The sequence below is a fragment of the Diplotaxodon limnothrissa genome, linkage group LG15, assembly GCF_057381915.1.
Source record: "Diplotaxodon limnothrissa isolate DT_005_m linkage group LG15, D_limnothrissa_male_GT1.1, whole genome shotgun sequence".
NCBI classification, from domain to species: domain Eukaryota; kingdom Metazoa; phylum Chordata; class Actinopteri; order Cichliformes; family Cichlidae; genus Diplotaxodon; species Diplotaxodon limnothrissa.
This window is the reverse complement of record NC_140610.1, coordinates 14,842,417-14,857,729: the sequence shown is the minus strand read 5'-3', so window position 1 is coordinate 14,857,729 and position 15,313 is coordinate 14,842,417. Positions and strand designations below refer to the sequence as shown.

The window sequence follows — 15,313 nt, the reverse complement described above, 5'->3', positions numbered from 1 at the left end:
TATTTTTAAAACGATTAAACTAATAACTAGTCCCTCTTTGCATAGCATGTTTATCCTGTTAGACAGTTGTTAGTTTAGTAAATACACTTTGGTGTATACAACCACTGCCAAACTGCATGTAGATGGTTCATTTAGTGGTGCAAGTATAATTGGAAGTTGTGTGACAACACACAATTTCAGGTTGTGCGCAGTGTTGAACTAGAAATTGAATATCTGTGACTGCAACAAAAGTTATGAAAATCACACGTAAAAATGTTCTTTTCAACAGAAGCACTAAAGTAACAACTGGCGTTTTATTATGAAAGTCAATCTCCAGACCGGATGTTCTGTCTCTGTATCCTCAGTGTTTTCCTGAATGCCGCCTGAACAGTGAAATGCTAACATCTCATGAGTGTATCTTCTTTTAAGGAGTAAAAACTGCACAGTAATGTCGCTCTCCACCGCACGCTCATTCCTGTCAGTGGCTTGTTATGGCGAACAGGAGCTCGACGCTAACTCCGCTCTCATGGAGCTGGACAAAGGTGTGTTAGCTCGCTGGCTAAAGACTTAGCAAATGGTTCATTGATTGTGTTCTTATCCGGTGTGTCGTTTTTCGTCATGTGTTAAGTAGTGATGGGCAGATGAAGCTTCATGAAGCACTGAAGCTTTTCATCCAATTGGTTCATCCCAGCGCAAAGCTTCTTGAAGCTTCATTTGCTCTAGTAGGACACCTACTGGACGTAAAAATATATCGTTAGCTTGATAGCATAATTGCCTAAGTCTTTTTTTTGTGTTTTCGGAAAACAAGAAAAAACTAATTTTCTAAATATCACATGCATATTTTTAATTGATATTTTCACAGAACATTTAAGTATATGTGAGGAAAAGTATGGAAAAAGAACAAAACCCAACATCATTTCTTTTGTCTAATAAAAGTGACTTAGGCAGATTATGCCTATGACTTAGGCAGTTTTTCTTCAAACTATAAAATGAGCATGACATACTATAATGTAACCATAACACACTGTAACTTTTCAATTTTAATCACAAAATGGCAGCTAGAGTAAGGAGACTTACTCACTTCACCTCACCCACCCATTAATTTGCAGAGGAGGCCTGTAGGCTCATAAAAGAGGTGTGCGTGTGTCTGTGTGTGTTTGTCTCTCTCTTCTCTCTCTTTCTCTTCGTGTGCGGGTGTGTGTGTGTGCGTGTGTGTGTGTGTGTGTGTGTGTGTGTGTGTGTGTGTGTGTGTGTGTGTGTGTGTGTGCGTGCGTGTGTGTGTGTGTGTACTATTTGGTAGGCTATGTATACTACTGATGAGGAAGATCATCATAGTACTTGTGGGCCACTCTTGGTAGTACATTTTTCATTGACTGTAAGTCACTGTATTTCCTCAGGGTGATGGGCAACTGAGCAGGAAAGAGTGGGATCCACTTGAATGGGTATGAGTGTTGGGTTTCATGCCTGCAGTTAACCATGATCCAATGGTTCTCAGGGCAATACCAAGTGTGGAACAGAAAAGATTTTTGCACACAGGTATTTTGCATCTATCTGAGAGTTGCAGGTGGTATAGCAGAGATGTTGTTCTCCTTGAATCAACACCACCTTTCTTCTGTTTTATGGGCACATTTTCAACAACAGTCTGGATATACACCTTGCGTGTCTCCCAGGAAGGCATGGACCAGAAATTGTTGAAGATTCCTCTTCTCTCAACTTCAGTCAGTAGCTCACAACTTCTTTTCGTTGACTTGAAGCAGTGCTGTGATGTGCATGGTGGGCCCATGGCCTTTGGTGGTCTCTCCTGTCCCATTGTATTCTTGTAATTCTCTCCCTTCAGACGCTTTTCTTTGATGACATTTTTCTTCCACGTATGGGGCAGTGGACGCTTGTGACGAACAGCAGAAGTGCTGGGGGTTGGACTGGCTTCCTCTTCCTCCCCTTCATCTTCGTCTCCTTCCCCTTTCTTTTCCTCTCCTTCATCTTCCTCTCCTTCTCCTTCCTTTTCCTCTCCTTCCCCTTCCTTTTCTTCTCCTTCATCTTCGTCTCCTTCCCCTTTCTTTTCCTCTCCTTCATCTTCCTCTCCTTCTCCTTCCTTTTCCTCTCCTTCCCCTTCCTTTTCTTCTCCTTCATCTTCCTCTCCTTCCCCTTTCTTTTCCTCTCCTTCATCTTCCTCTCCTTCCTCTGGCTGCTTATCAGTCTGTTGCCCCATATCAACATAATTTCCTCCTTCTCCCTCATCTATATCCACCAACTCCTCTAAGTTCACATCAACTTCCTTTCCTGATGATACAACAGAAAATAAAATGCTGTTGGAGTATCTTAAAATGGTAAATCAAGATGACATCTAAATCTACTTGTGTAGTCAAAATGTCTGCTATGTAAAAAAAAAAAAAAAATCAATTTGTACTATTAATATCAAATCAAATCAATTTATTTTTGTATAGCCCAAAATCACAACAACAGTCGCCTCAAAGGGCTACATGAATATTACTGGCAATAGAGTTCAACCAGTATCAGTCATTTGAACACAGTCAATATAAAGTCCAATTTAACAATTAACAATGAACCCAGGGCGTCCCCCGTCCTTAGACTCTCCTCCTAATAAAAAGCAAATGTTTGAAACATAATATAATTTGCAAACTTGCTGAAAATGCTCAAATTGCCTTTGAAATTGCCAAAGATTTACTCTGGTAGCATGCTGCTGTTAGCTAGCTGCTAGCTTGTACTACATTACTATGCTAATGCTACACTACTAACGCTAATGTTAGCTAGCCATCATACTTTGTTTGCAACAAAAAAGTAATCTTTTAACATGGTCATAACCTCTTTGATTGAATGAAAATACATTTAGTGACCAAAAAACTAAAAAAATATGAACTTTTACCAGATGTAAATGAATCAAAAAGAAGAGCAAGGGCTTCACTTGCGGTCAACCTCTTCTTCTTATCAGCCATTTTGCATACATCAAAACTGCCTAAGTCAAATTGATTGTAGCAAAACTGCCTAAGTCCAATGGTAAAACTGCCTAAGTCAAATGAATGACTTAGGCAAGTATGTTTTTTGACTCTTATGAGTGTTGTGATTGGCCAATGACATAGGCAGACGGACAGGATGATGCAGCAGTGGTAGGGGAGTAAAGTTAGGCAAAAATCTCAATTTGACCAAAAAATGACTTAGGCACTTATGCTATGAAGCTAACGATATGTTGGCATGAATTTGAAGAGTGTGGCCTTTTGCACACAGCTTGTAAATGTCAACAACAAAAGGAGTGTGTAAAACATGTATATTGTAGTGATGGCAGTATACTGTGTATATTTATACTGGCAGTATGGAAAATGATCATTTGGAAATGCTTAAAATGGAAATGATCATTTACTGTGAGGTGAGGTGTGGTTGGGGTATGGACAGTGGTTGTGCTTTTATAACGTTGAGGTATGGACAGCTCAGTCCTGCCTGTTCACATTTTACTCTGTAAAAACTAAATTTTCACTGCTTTTATGACCTTTAGTGGGGAGAACATAGCTAGGATTTAATGATTTAACAAATCTTTTAAATCCTTTGTCCTCCACAATGCTAAATGGCTGGGAGTCCTCAATCACCATGCTAACCAGGTCTTCATCTATTTGAGATTGTTCTCCTGAGGAAAGACAATAAAGACAAAGCACAAATATAAATATCACACATGTAACTTATTACAGTTGTATAATATTGTTATATCATTTAGTAACATTACTGCATGCTATATTATCATGACATTTGATGGCTCACCTGGTCTTGCTCCACAATCGGTGTTCCCCTTATTCTCATGCAAAGCTCTGTAGTGCCTAAGCATGGATGAGGTGTTGTTGTTATATCCCAGCTCCCTGGCGCATAGCAAACACTTCACCTTGTACAAAAGTAACAACAGCTTAACATAAATTGTATTGCACCATCAGTATTATGAAAATACATCTTCTGTAGAAATTTACATACCTTGTTGGGAGGAATAAGATCAAAATGTTCCCACACAGGGGAGGACATCCTCCTCTTCTTAGCTGGCTCCATTCTCTCCTGACTTTCTCTCCTCACTCTCATAAACCTCCAAACTGTCTCCAAACTCTCTCTAACCGCAACTCTCCATCAAACAACAACATTTTTGAATGAAGTCTGAGGGGTTTATATCTGTCATAGCTCGCGGCAAAGTTCGAACCACTTCATGAACCAGTCACGTGGTACAGCTGGGCACCGAGGCTTCGGACGTCATCATTTTCAGCTCCTCCCATAAATGAAGCAAGCCCCCTCCATTACTTGACACAAGCTTCGAAGCCTCGATACAGAACGTCACATCACTAGTGTTAAGTGTTAGGGACTATATGGAAACTTCCTGCTTTGTTGTGACTGGAGAAATTCCTTTATTTTCAGGGTTGAGGTCGGGGAAGCTCGGTGAGCAGTGTGAGGCTGTGGTTTTGTTCCCCAAACTCTTCCAGAAGTACCCCTTTCCCATCCTCATCAACTCTGCATTTTTTTAAAACTAGCAGACATCTTCAGGCTCGGGTATGATTGCTTTAGATGATCATTTATTTATGTATTTATTTGTTAAAGGCTACTTTACTGACAGTTGTTTCCCACTTCCTTTATAGCTGAATCTAATATAGGCATCCGAATGCATTTCAGAGTGTAGAGAAAAGAGTGAATTTATTTCACTTTAAGAAAGAATAAGAAACAAACTATTCTTACTTAAGTGGATTTTTCAAACTTAAATTTTATTCAAAAGTGCCTAAATAAATAAAGGTGTGCATCTTAGGCACTTTTTAATAGAATGTTGTTGAAGTTGGTGAGATCTATTTAGAAGATGCGAGAAGTTAAAGATGAGCTTTACTGTGCCACAAACATCTTTATTAATAGAAGCTTATTTCTCTTTTCCAGTAACAACTTTCTACGTCTCTGTGTACTCAAAGTGACTCAACAGAGTGAGAAACATTTGGAGAAGATTCTCAATGTGGATGAGTTTGTGAAACGGGTGTTTTCAGTCATCCACAGTAATGACCCTGTGGCCAGAGCCATCACTCTGAGGTAATAATGTGAAATCATGAATAGACACGAGTGGCGCATCTGACCCTAGCACACTCTTCTGTCAACCCTCTGCATGTCCTCCTTCACTACATCTACAAACCTCCTTTGTGGCCTTCTTGCCTGGCTTTGGCATCCTTTGCAGTATATCCAGTGTCCTTCCTCTGCACATGTCCAAAACATCTCAGCCTTGCCTCTCTAACTTTTACTCCAATATGCTCAACCTGAGGTGTCCCTCCTTTCTTATCCTGTGCATTCTCTGTGAGAATTGTAACATCTTCATCAAATTACCCCAATACACTTGGGTTTTAAGGGGTATTTATTATTTTCTTCTTTTTTTTGGGTTGTATGGAAGCCCCAAACGCAATTTCATTGTTCTTGACAATGACAATAAATAAATAAATACTAAATACTAATACTACTAGTCTCCATCCACTCCACCCTGCCTGCACTTTCTTCTTCACCTTTGTTGTGCACAGTTTTTTTCAGTCATCTCAGATTTTTCAAAAGAAAATTCCTGCTGTCTTATGTGTTCAGGATGCTTGGTAGTTTGGCCTCCATCATCCCAGAGAGGAAGAATGCCCACCACAGTATTCGCCAAAGCCTGGACTCTCACGACAATGTGGAAGTCGAGGCAGCCATCTTTGCTGCCGCAAGCTTCTCTGCACAGTCAAAGTAAGGAAACGATGACTAAAAGTGAACTCTGATGTATGGGATGATGTTTTAGATGATCTAATTGTGGTGTGGCTTTTTAATTAATTAATTCTTTTTCATTTTCAGAGACTTTGCAGCTGGTATTTGCAACAAAGTTAGTGAGATGATTCAAGGTAAGATGTTTATTCTGTATTTAAAATGTCTCAGATCACGTGAAGATAAACGAGAGCTGTCGTGGTTCAAAGCTTCATTATTACTGATGTCTTTTGTTTTTAGTTTTCTCACTAAAAAAAAAAACTGAGTGCAGCTATTCTTTTTTTTTTTTTTTCATGCTGAAATCACAGAGAAAAAGAAACACAAAAGACTGCAAATACACATTTTGCTGAACCCAAATATAACCCAGCAGATAACATCTGCATCTTTTACATAATGTTTGCATTGATCTTTTCTTCCGCCTCAGGTTTAGACACTCCTGTGGAACTGAAACTGAAGTTGATCCCCATGCTGCAGCACATGCATCATGACGCCAGCCTGGCATCCAGCAGCAGAGAGCTTTTACAGCATCTGGTGAACTCTTATCCTTCCACCCCCATGGTCATCGTCTCCCTGCATACTTTCACCCAGCTGGCCGCCTCTTCCCTCATAGATATCCCCAAGCAGGTAGACCCAATTTGCTCGCACACAGCAATGCCTCCTTTCTTTCGGTTTGTTGTGGTGAACCTCTGATTTGGTTCCTAATCTGTTTGCAGCTGCAGCTCCTCCTTCAGTACCTAAAAGATGATCCGAGAAAAGCTGTGAAGAGACTTGCAGTTAACGATTTAAAGCTCCTGGCTAAAAAGGCTCCTCACCTGTGGATAAGAGAAAACACTCAGGTAGAGCCCCAGATGGCAACAGTTGCACTGTAGGGTTGTTGTGATGTTTAAAATCTGTCTGCAATCTAACAGCTTTTACCTTTGCAGGTGCTGTGCGAATGTGCTTTGACTATCCCCTACAACAGTTTGAAGCTGGGGATGTTGGCCGTTCTCGCCACCCTCTCTGGAACTATTGCGATCAAACAGTATTTTAGTAATGTGGGAGGTAATGTTTACGCTTAAATCGCTGCATTTAGGAAACAAAGAATGCCACTCTGAACTGATCTGCATTCTCTAAAACTTTCTTCTCAGGTGGCTCTTTGGTTCCACCCCGGCTCACTGACCTGGTTAAGTTGGCACAGGAATGCTGTTACCACAGCAACCTGGCAGTAGCAGCTCACGGGGTCATAGTGCTCACCAACATTGCCATTTCCTGTCCAGAGAAAGGTTAGTTAGACTGGGCAATAACCTATTTGGGGGATGCTTTTAATTCTTAATCAGTGTGGTAATATTTGTTGTTGTGTGCATCTCCCCCTCCTCAGATATAGTACAGCTGGAGCAGGACACAGTTTTGGGAGTGGAGTCCCTTCTGATGCTGTGCAGTCAGGACAACAGCCCCAGTGCACAAGCCACACTGAAAGTAAGACATTAGACCCCTGAGGAGGCAGAGTTTACATTATAAAACATCTGAAAAAGTACCACAATGTATTTTAATTTAAATTTGGAAAACTGGTTTGGTTTGGCTGGACTTTTAAGAGTTACAGGTTCATTGTTACTCCTGCCCTGCTCACTGGACCAATTGAAGTTTCTCATGCGTACATGGTTCAGGGATTTGTCTGACAGAAATGTGTAACGGCAGCTGGTTGACGGTGGTTCCTGGAGGTTTCTGGTTCTCACTGGATGAAATTAGTTGCGAAGGATCTGCCACAACAAAAATCTCCCAGTGATTGCCTGGGTTGAGCGCACGTTGCCTGTAGTTCTTCATGTTTGCCTGAAAAATACTCGTTAACTATTAGAACTATTTTTCTTTAATACCAGCTGCACAAACTTTGCAAATGAGGTGAGAATTATTTTGGGAGCGTTTCTCCATGCCTCTCCTTACATTCAACTCATCAGCCAACCCTTACCTACATTTTGCTGTAGTAACACCCATCTCTGCATTTTCTTGTTTTCAACTTTAGACAGCTCTCACCTCATTGGTTAAGCTGCTGAAAAGTCGACCCCATCTCAGCCAGTCTGCAGTGGAATTCCTGCTCGGCCAGCTCCACTTGTCCTGCGACTCCTCTCGTGTTCTCATGTGTCACGCTCTGGCGGCCATCGCCACCCACCTGCCTGTGCTGGGGGACGGTATGCTGGGGGATCTGGTTGATCTCTACCGGGTGGCCAGTCACTCGTCCACCGATAAGCAGCAGGAGCTTCTGGTGAGAGATGTGCAAGGGTTCACGCATCAGCTGATGTATAGAGACTAAATGATACATGATGCAGTTTTATTTAGCCTTCATGTTTTAATAGAAGGTAGAGGAACCTCACAGGAGCATCCTGTTAATATTTACCTCCTTGTTTTACTGCCTTTACATATCGCCGATCTCTAGAGTTTCACACTCATCTCCCCCTACTGTCACTGCTGCAGGTTTCCTTGGCAACAGTGATTTTTGTTGCAAGCCAGTCGTCTCTGTCAGCCGAAGTGAAGACTGTCATCAAACAGCAGCTGGAGAACGTTGCTAACGGCTGGACGGTGTATCGCATTGCACGGCAAGCCTCGCGCATGGTGAGATCTTTGGATCAAAACGGTGTTGCAAACAGCCACGAAGTGCCTCGGATCTCCGGCAAGATGATTATTTTCTTATCGTTCACCTGCAGGGATGCCACGAGTTCTCCAGCGAGCTGTACCAGTGTGTGCGGACTCGTGTGGCCTCGGAGCACTTCTACTTCTGGCTGAGCAGCCTGAAGGAGTTCTCCCAGGCTGAGCAGTGCCTGAGTCACGTGGAAGACGGGGACTACAGCGGAGCCATGAGCGCCATCGCAGAGGCCTTGCGCTCCTACCAAAAGGGCATCGCCTCCCTCACAGTCAGTTAACTGCCAGGCATCTGCTTGTCAAAAAGCATTAATACTGTTTATCTATCACCAGTGACAGGATGCTGAGAGCTGCTGATAGCCAGTGTGGAGAGGGGTGCCATTAGAGCTGATTTCAAAGCAACTCTAACTGCTAATGACGTGACTCACCTAGAATCTCGTTAGATCAACTCAAGCCGCGCCACTATTTAACTGCTGTGTCCTTATTTATCTGATTAATCCCTCCCTGCAGGCTGCCAGCACTCCTCTGAGCCCGCTCACATTCCAGTGCGAGTTCATTAAGCTCCGGATCGACACCCTGCAAGCTTTGTCGCAGCTCATTTGTACCTGCAACAGTCTGAAAACCAGCCCTCCTCCCGCCATCGCAACCACCATCGCCCTCACTTCAGGAAATGAGCTGCAACGCTGTGGCCGCATCTCAATGCAGGTGACATGCTGAACTTTGGCCTGAGAGGAGTGGACTCCCTTTTATTTATTTACTTATTTTGAATTTGTGGTTACAGCATGTCAAAGGTCACTATTTAGGCTTTCTGTTAATGCACCAGCAAACTGGAGCAGATTGTTCATCATGCTGAAGAGGTATTTGCTTTTAATTAGGAGGTAAATTTGATTTAAGGTCAGTGTTCAATATAGTTTTCCCTTTTGGGCCTCCGGGTCAGTAGCTCAGTTTTACTTGGATCTTTTCACTGGACGACAAAAAGCCAGTATAATTATTTTATTTGCCTAGCTTTATCTAGAGGAATAAAAGCATAGTTGTGAAGCTGCGATGCGTTTCTCTTCTCTCCAGATGAAGGTGTGCATGGATGAGTTCAGAAGTCTTGCTGCTCGCTATGCTGACTTACACCAGTCGTCGTTTGATGCAGATTATGCAACCCTTCGCAATGTGGAGTTGTATCCTTAAACGCACATCATCATACTTTTATACTTTCCTTCTTCTCTCTCTCTTTTTTTTTTCCTTTTAAATATCATCTCATAACTTATGTCCTTAAGTTTTCTTTAACTGTTTGCCCAGACAACAGCAGAGCTGCTTGCTCGTCTCCCACGTGATTGAAGCTTTGATACTGGACCCACAGGCTGCCAGGTGAGGGCTGCTCTGAGTGTCAACAAATAATTTGATTTGAATGGATCTAGTTTAGATTGTGTTGAGTTTTTCTGTACCGGAGTTACTATAGTTTTGTGTTTTCTTTACTTTTAGTTTCCAGATTTCTTGTTTGAGTTTAGTTTTGTTTCAGCCGTAAAAGGCATTATTGTCACCCTGCTGGCCAGCCGGGCAATGTGGATATCCAAGTTTGTGAATGCGATAACTCCAGAACGAGGCAACATAGGAGTCTCAAATTGATACCATAGGCATATCTAGAAAAATCTCGGACAAGTTTGAATCTCAGCGATCAGGTTTTCTGAAAATCTTGTAAATACAGTCATTCGAGAAGGAAGTTGCCTCAGATTTTCAAAACGATACCACAGGTGTATCTTCTAGAATAGTCCAGATCTTCTGTTGTTTGAATATGTTTAGTTTCAGTCCAGTTTTTGACTTTCAGTGGTAGTTTTAGTGTTTTTAGCTATTGTTGCATGGAGGACGTGTGTCAAAGACTAGGTTTATGAAAATCTGCACATATATTACAATGAAAACACCACCACATTAAAGCAGTAGACTCACAGACTGGTAGACCTTCAGAGTATCAGATAACATGTCCATCAGTGCCTCATCAGGCAATTTGTCATCGAATTTTTTTTACTAAACTAACAAATGTGAAACTAAGGATTTTTCCTCTATATTTTGGTTTTATTTTATTAGCTTTCAGCATCACACGTAGAGGTAGCCCTTTATAAGCTGCCCACAGATGTATGACAGTGTAATAAAAGTAAATGCACCTTATTTTATTTGACAAAAGCTCCTCCACTGGACCGTGTACTCGACTGATCTGCAGAGAAAGCGCTTTGCAGCAACAGGTCCCTTCTGTGAATTCCCCCGACATGTCTTCCATCTGTTTCTGTAATGTAGTTTTCAGGAGTACGGCACTGTGGGGTCTGTCCAGACGGAGAGCGAATATGAGCGACGGATGATGTCGGTCTTTAACCACGTGCTGGAGGAAGCGGAGAGCCTCACCAAGAAACACCCTCCTGTCTCACATCTGGTAAGATTAACACTCGGTACTTCATCATCGATGGTCTGGTACTAATGCCACAGACAAAGGAGTTAAAAATCCCAAATTGTGTGGATGAAATTATGTTTCTTTAGTCAGTCCGTGACTGTTATTTGTTAATGTTTTTTAACAAAATCTAAAGAAACGTCTTGTTTGCAGTTTTGTAATATTTCACACAGTTTGTGCAGAAACTCGTGCATGGCTTCATTCCAGGTACTCCGGCTTCCTCCCACAGACAAACACATGCTTGATAGGTTAACTGGTGATTCTAAATTGGCCGTAGGTGTGAATGGTTGTCCATCTCTCAGTGTTAGCCCTGTGAAAGACTGGAGAGTGTCACAGGGCGGTCTCCATAACTCCGAGTTGGATCAGTGGGAGGTGATGGATGGATGAATATGTAGAAACACTGAAAACATTACAATAATTAGAAATATAACCCCAAATATTAGAAGGGTTCTCAGGGGCTGACAACAAATGGTCTGCATATACTGTAGCTCTGACAAAGAGTCTGTGTTACCTTATTTAACCCTAGGACTTTAGTGTTCTTTTTGAACATCTCATAAACAAACACAGACAAACAACCAAAATCTATAATGTTAAAAGCAAAAAAAAAGCTACTTTTGCGGGGCTGCAAACTACCTCACATAACTTTCTGTGAACCTGTCGCACCGACAGATAAAGTCCGGTTAAAAAAATAAAATAAAAAATTGGAGAACTTTCATATTACAGTAGAGCGAGGGTCATAAAGGACCCCATTCAGTTGCTTTAAGGTTGGGGGAAAAAAATGGAAATGACAAAAATGAAGTGGGAGCAAATGATGAAAATGTGTTGCTTGTTTTTTCAGCACACCAGCTGTCTCTGTGATGCTGTCATAGCTTTGCTGAAGGTGCCGCTGTCTTTCCAGAGATATTTCTTCCAAAAGCTGCAGTCCACCAGCATCAAGGTAACTGTTTTTAGTTGGTTTAAAGAGAAAAGCACAATAATGATATGCATATTCTAAGGCACAGTCACCACAGGCTGTCTTCCCCCAAGCTAGCTGCTTATTGGACTTGGATAATAAGATTGATATCGCTTAGGAGTAGATATGTAGCTAATACAGGGAGACGGCAGGCTCAGCTCAGGACAAAGACTGGAGACGAGGTAAAATCTGCCTGCCAGCACTTCTAAAGCGCACTAATTCATATATTATGTAAAATCACCTCTCTGTGTTTTTATGGGGATTATGTGCTGGACTGTTTCTTGGCTGGGCTTCTTGGAAAGCAGTGCGTCGAGCCAAGAAATAGTCCAGGAAATAGCCCGCTGTAAGAGGAACGCATGAGACGTTTCCACAGTGTCACTTTAGTATTTTAACGTGTACATCTGTTTTGGCCGATAAGGTGGGTGTTCATCAGAGGAAGGAAGACATTCTTCCTTTGGTACTCTGAAGGTTTATGTGTGTTGTGTTTTTTCCAGCTCGCCCTTTCACCATCCCCGCGAACACCGAGCGAGCCAATCCCAGTGCAGAACACTCAGCAGCTGACCTTGAAGGTGGAGGGTGTGGTGCAGCACGGCTCAACTCCGGGACTCTTCAGAAAGATCCAGTCAGTCTGTCTTAATGTTACCTCAGTTCTTCAGAGCAAGACGGGACCTGACTACAAGGTGTGTGGCCTCAGTCAAAGTTTTTTTATGTACTTAGTTTGTATTGACACTTAAACAACTTAGACGTCACAAATCTTTTTTTCATTGCCACTTTTACAATTGTTGCGACAGAGTACAATGCTAAACACAGATTTGTAAACTCTCTCTTTGTTGTTTAAATATCATAAAAATAGGTCTCCATGTCCTCATAAAGAGCATGTTATTGGTTCTAAAAGACGAATTTCCCAGTCACTATCCAGCCACATATATGTTGCAGGATATAGTTTCCACTATTGTCAATAGTAATAATTACAGATGACTGCAAATGAGTCCCAGTTTAACACAGTCAAGTGGATTTTTGATTTTGTATTTTTAAGTTACACCAGAAACTGAGATTCATCAGAGCAGGCAACTTTTCCCAGGCTTCTAGAGATTGATTTTGATGAGCCCGTGTGATTTGTACAGTGGGGCAAAAAAAGTATTTAGTCAGCCACCGATTGTGCAAGTTCCCCCACCTAAAATGATGACAGAGGTCAGTAATTTGCACCAGAGGTACACTTCAACTGTGAGAGACAGAATGTGAAAAAAAATCCATGAATCCACATGGTAGGATTTGTAAAGAATTTATTCGTAAATCAGGGTGGAAAATAAGTATTTGGTCAATAACAAAAATACAACTCAATACTTTGTAACATAACCTTTGTTGGCAATAACAGAGGTCAAACGTTTACTATAGGTCTTTACCAGGTTTGCACACACAGTAGCTGGTATTTTGGCCCATTCCTCCATGCAGATCTTCTCGAGAGCAGTGATGTTTTGGGGCTGTCGCCGAGCAACACGGACTTTCAACTCCCGCCACAGATTTTCTATGGGGTTGAGGTCTGGAGACTGGCTAGGCCACTCCAGGACTTTCAAATGCTTCTTACGGAGCCACTCCTTTGTTGCCCGGGCGGTGTGTTTTGGATCATTGCCATGTTGGAAGACCCAGCCTCGTTTCATCTTCAAAGTTCTCACTGATGGAAGGAGGTTTTGGCTCAAAATCTCACGATACATGGCCCCATTCATTCTGTCCTTAACACGGATCAGTCGTCCTGTCCCCTTGGCAGAAAAACAGCCCCATAGCATGATGTTTCCACCCCCATGCTTCACAGTAGGTATGGTGTTCTTGGGATGCAACTCAGTATTCTTCGTCCTCCAAACACGACGAGTTGAGTTTATGCCAAAAAGTTCTACTTTGGTTTCATCTGACCACATGACATTCTCCCAATCCTCTGCTGTATCATCCATGTGCTCTCTGGCAAACTTCAGACGGGCCTGGACATGCACTGGCTTCAGCAGCGGAACACGTCTGGCACTGCGGGATTTGATTCCCTGCCGTTGTAGTGTGTTACTGATGGTGACCTTTGTTACTTTGGTCCCAGCTCTCTGCAGGTCATTCACCAGGTCCCCCCGTGTGGTTCTGGGATCTTTGCTCACCGTTCTCATGATCATTTTGACCCCACGGGATGAGATCTTGCGTGGAGCCCCAGATCGAGGGAGATTATCAGTGGTCTTGTACGTCTTCCATTTTCTGATGATTGCTCCCACAGTTGATTTTTTCACACCAAGCTGCTTGCCTATTGTAGATTCACTCTTCCCAGTCTGGTGCAGGTCTACAATACTTTTCCTGGTGTCCTTCGAAAGCTCTTTGGTCTTGGCCATGGCGGAGTTTGGAGTCTGACTGTTTGAGGCTGTGGACAGGTGTCTTTTATACAGATGATGAGTTCAAACAGGTGCCATTCATACAGGTAACGAGTGGGGGACAGAAAAGCTTCTTACAGAAGACGTTACAGGTCTGTGAGAGCCAGAGATTTTCCATGTTTGAGGTGACCAAATACTTATTTTCCACCCTGATTTACGAATAAATTCTTTACAAATCCTACCATGTGAATTCATGGATTTTTTTTTTCACATTCTGTCTCTCACAGTTGAAGTGTACCTCTGGTGCAAATTACTGACCTCTGTCATCATTTTAAGTGGGGGAACTTGCACAATCGGTGGCTGACTAAATACTTTTTTGCCCCACTGTAGCTACAGCTTCCTGTTTCTTGTTCTGCAGCTGCAGCCCATTTGCTTCACTGTTGTGCAGTCAGAGATGCTCTTCTGCATGCAAGTCCGACCCCTGACACCTTGCTGCGTATATCCCTGCTCTCTCCTCGCCTCTTTCCTGTCTACTCTGCACTACCCGACTTTCAAATAAAGGCGAAAAGCCCAAAAATACACCTTAACTTTTGATGCTCTGATGCTCAGTTCGAACTCAGAGGTTGTCTTGATGACGTCTGCATGCCTAAATGCATCGAGATGATGCTATCTGGTTGGCTGATTGGATGTTTTCATTACTGAGCAGCAGAACGTGTATCTAACAAAGCAGCTTAATAGACATTAGCGTTGCTGTGAGTAATGAGCTTGTGATTTCTCTGAGGTGCTGTCTAGTTCACTATGTTTAAGAAAGGTCAGAGATCTTCTCAGCTGATCTCTAAAACTGGACAACTCACTACAACATAGTTTAGATGGATTAAATGACACAGATTAGACCAGTTTGACCAGTATAAACGTTTTAAACAGTTTTTTTCCCATTTCAGATTCCACTAGATACTAAAACAAATGAGATCAAGCAGCGTGTGGAGCCCCACAACGACTACTTCAGCACCCAGTTCCTGCTGAATTTCTCCATCCTGGGCACCCACACCGTCACCGTAGAGGCCTCTGTGGTGGATGAGAGCGGCATAGAGTGGAAGACGGGGCCCAAGACGACGGTGTCAGTAAAGTCTCTGGAGGACCCGTACTCCCAGCAACTCCGTCACCAGCTGCAGCAGGGCGGAGCTCAGCCCGCGCCACAGAGGAGCACATACACTCGCTTCTAGTAGCGCTTACAGTTTGACCTTCTGCACTTGACCTTGTAGAAAT

At 42.5% G+C, this 15,313-nt stretch overlaps 1 pseudogene; it reads left to right on the top strand.

The window, feature by feature from the left end:
* Nucleotides 1-427: 427 nt before the first annotated feature.
* LOC146617275 (integrator complex subunit 7-like) lies at nt 428-15,289 on the top strand (annotated as a pseudogene).
* The last annotated feature ends 24 nt before the right edge of the window (nt 15,290-15,313 follow it).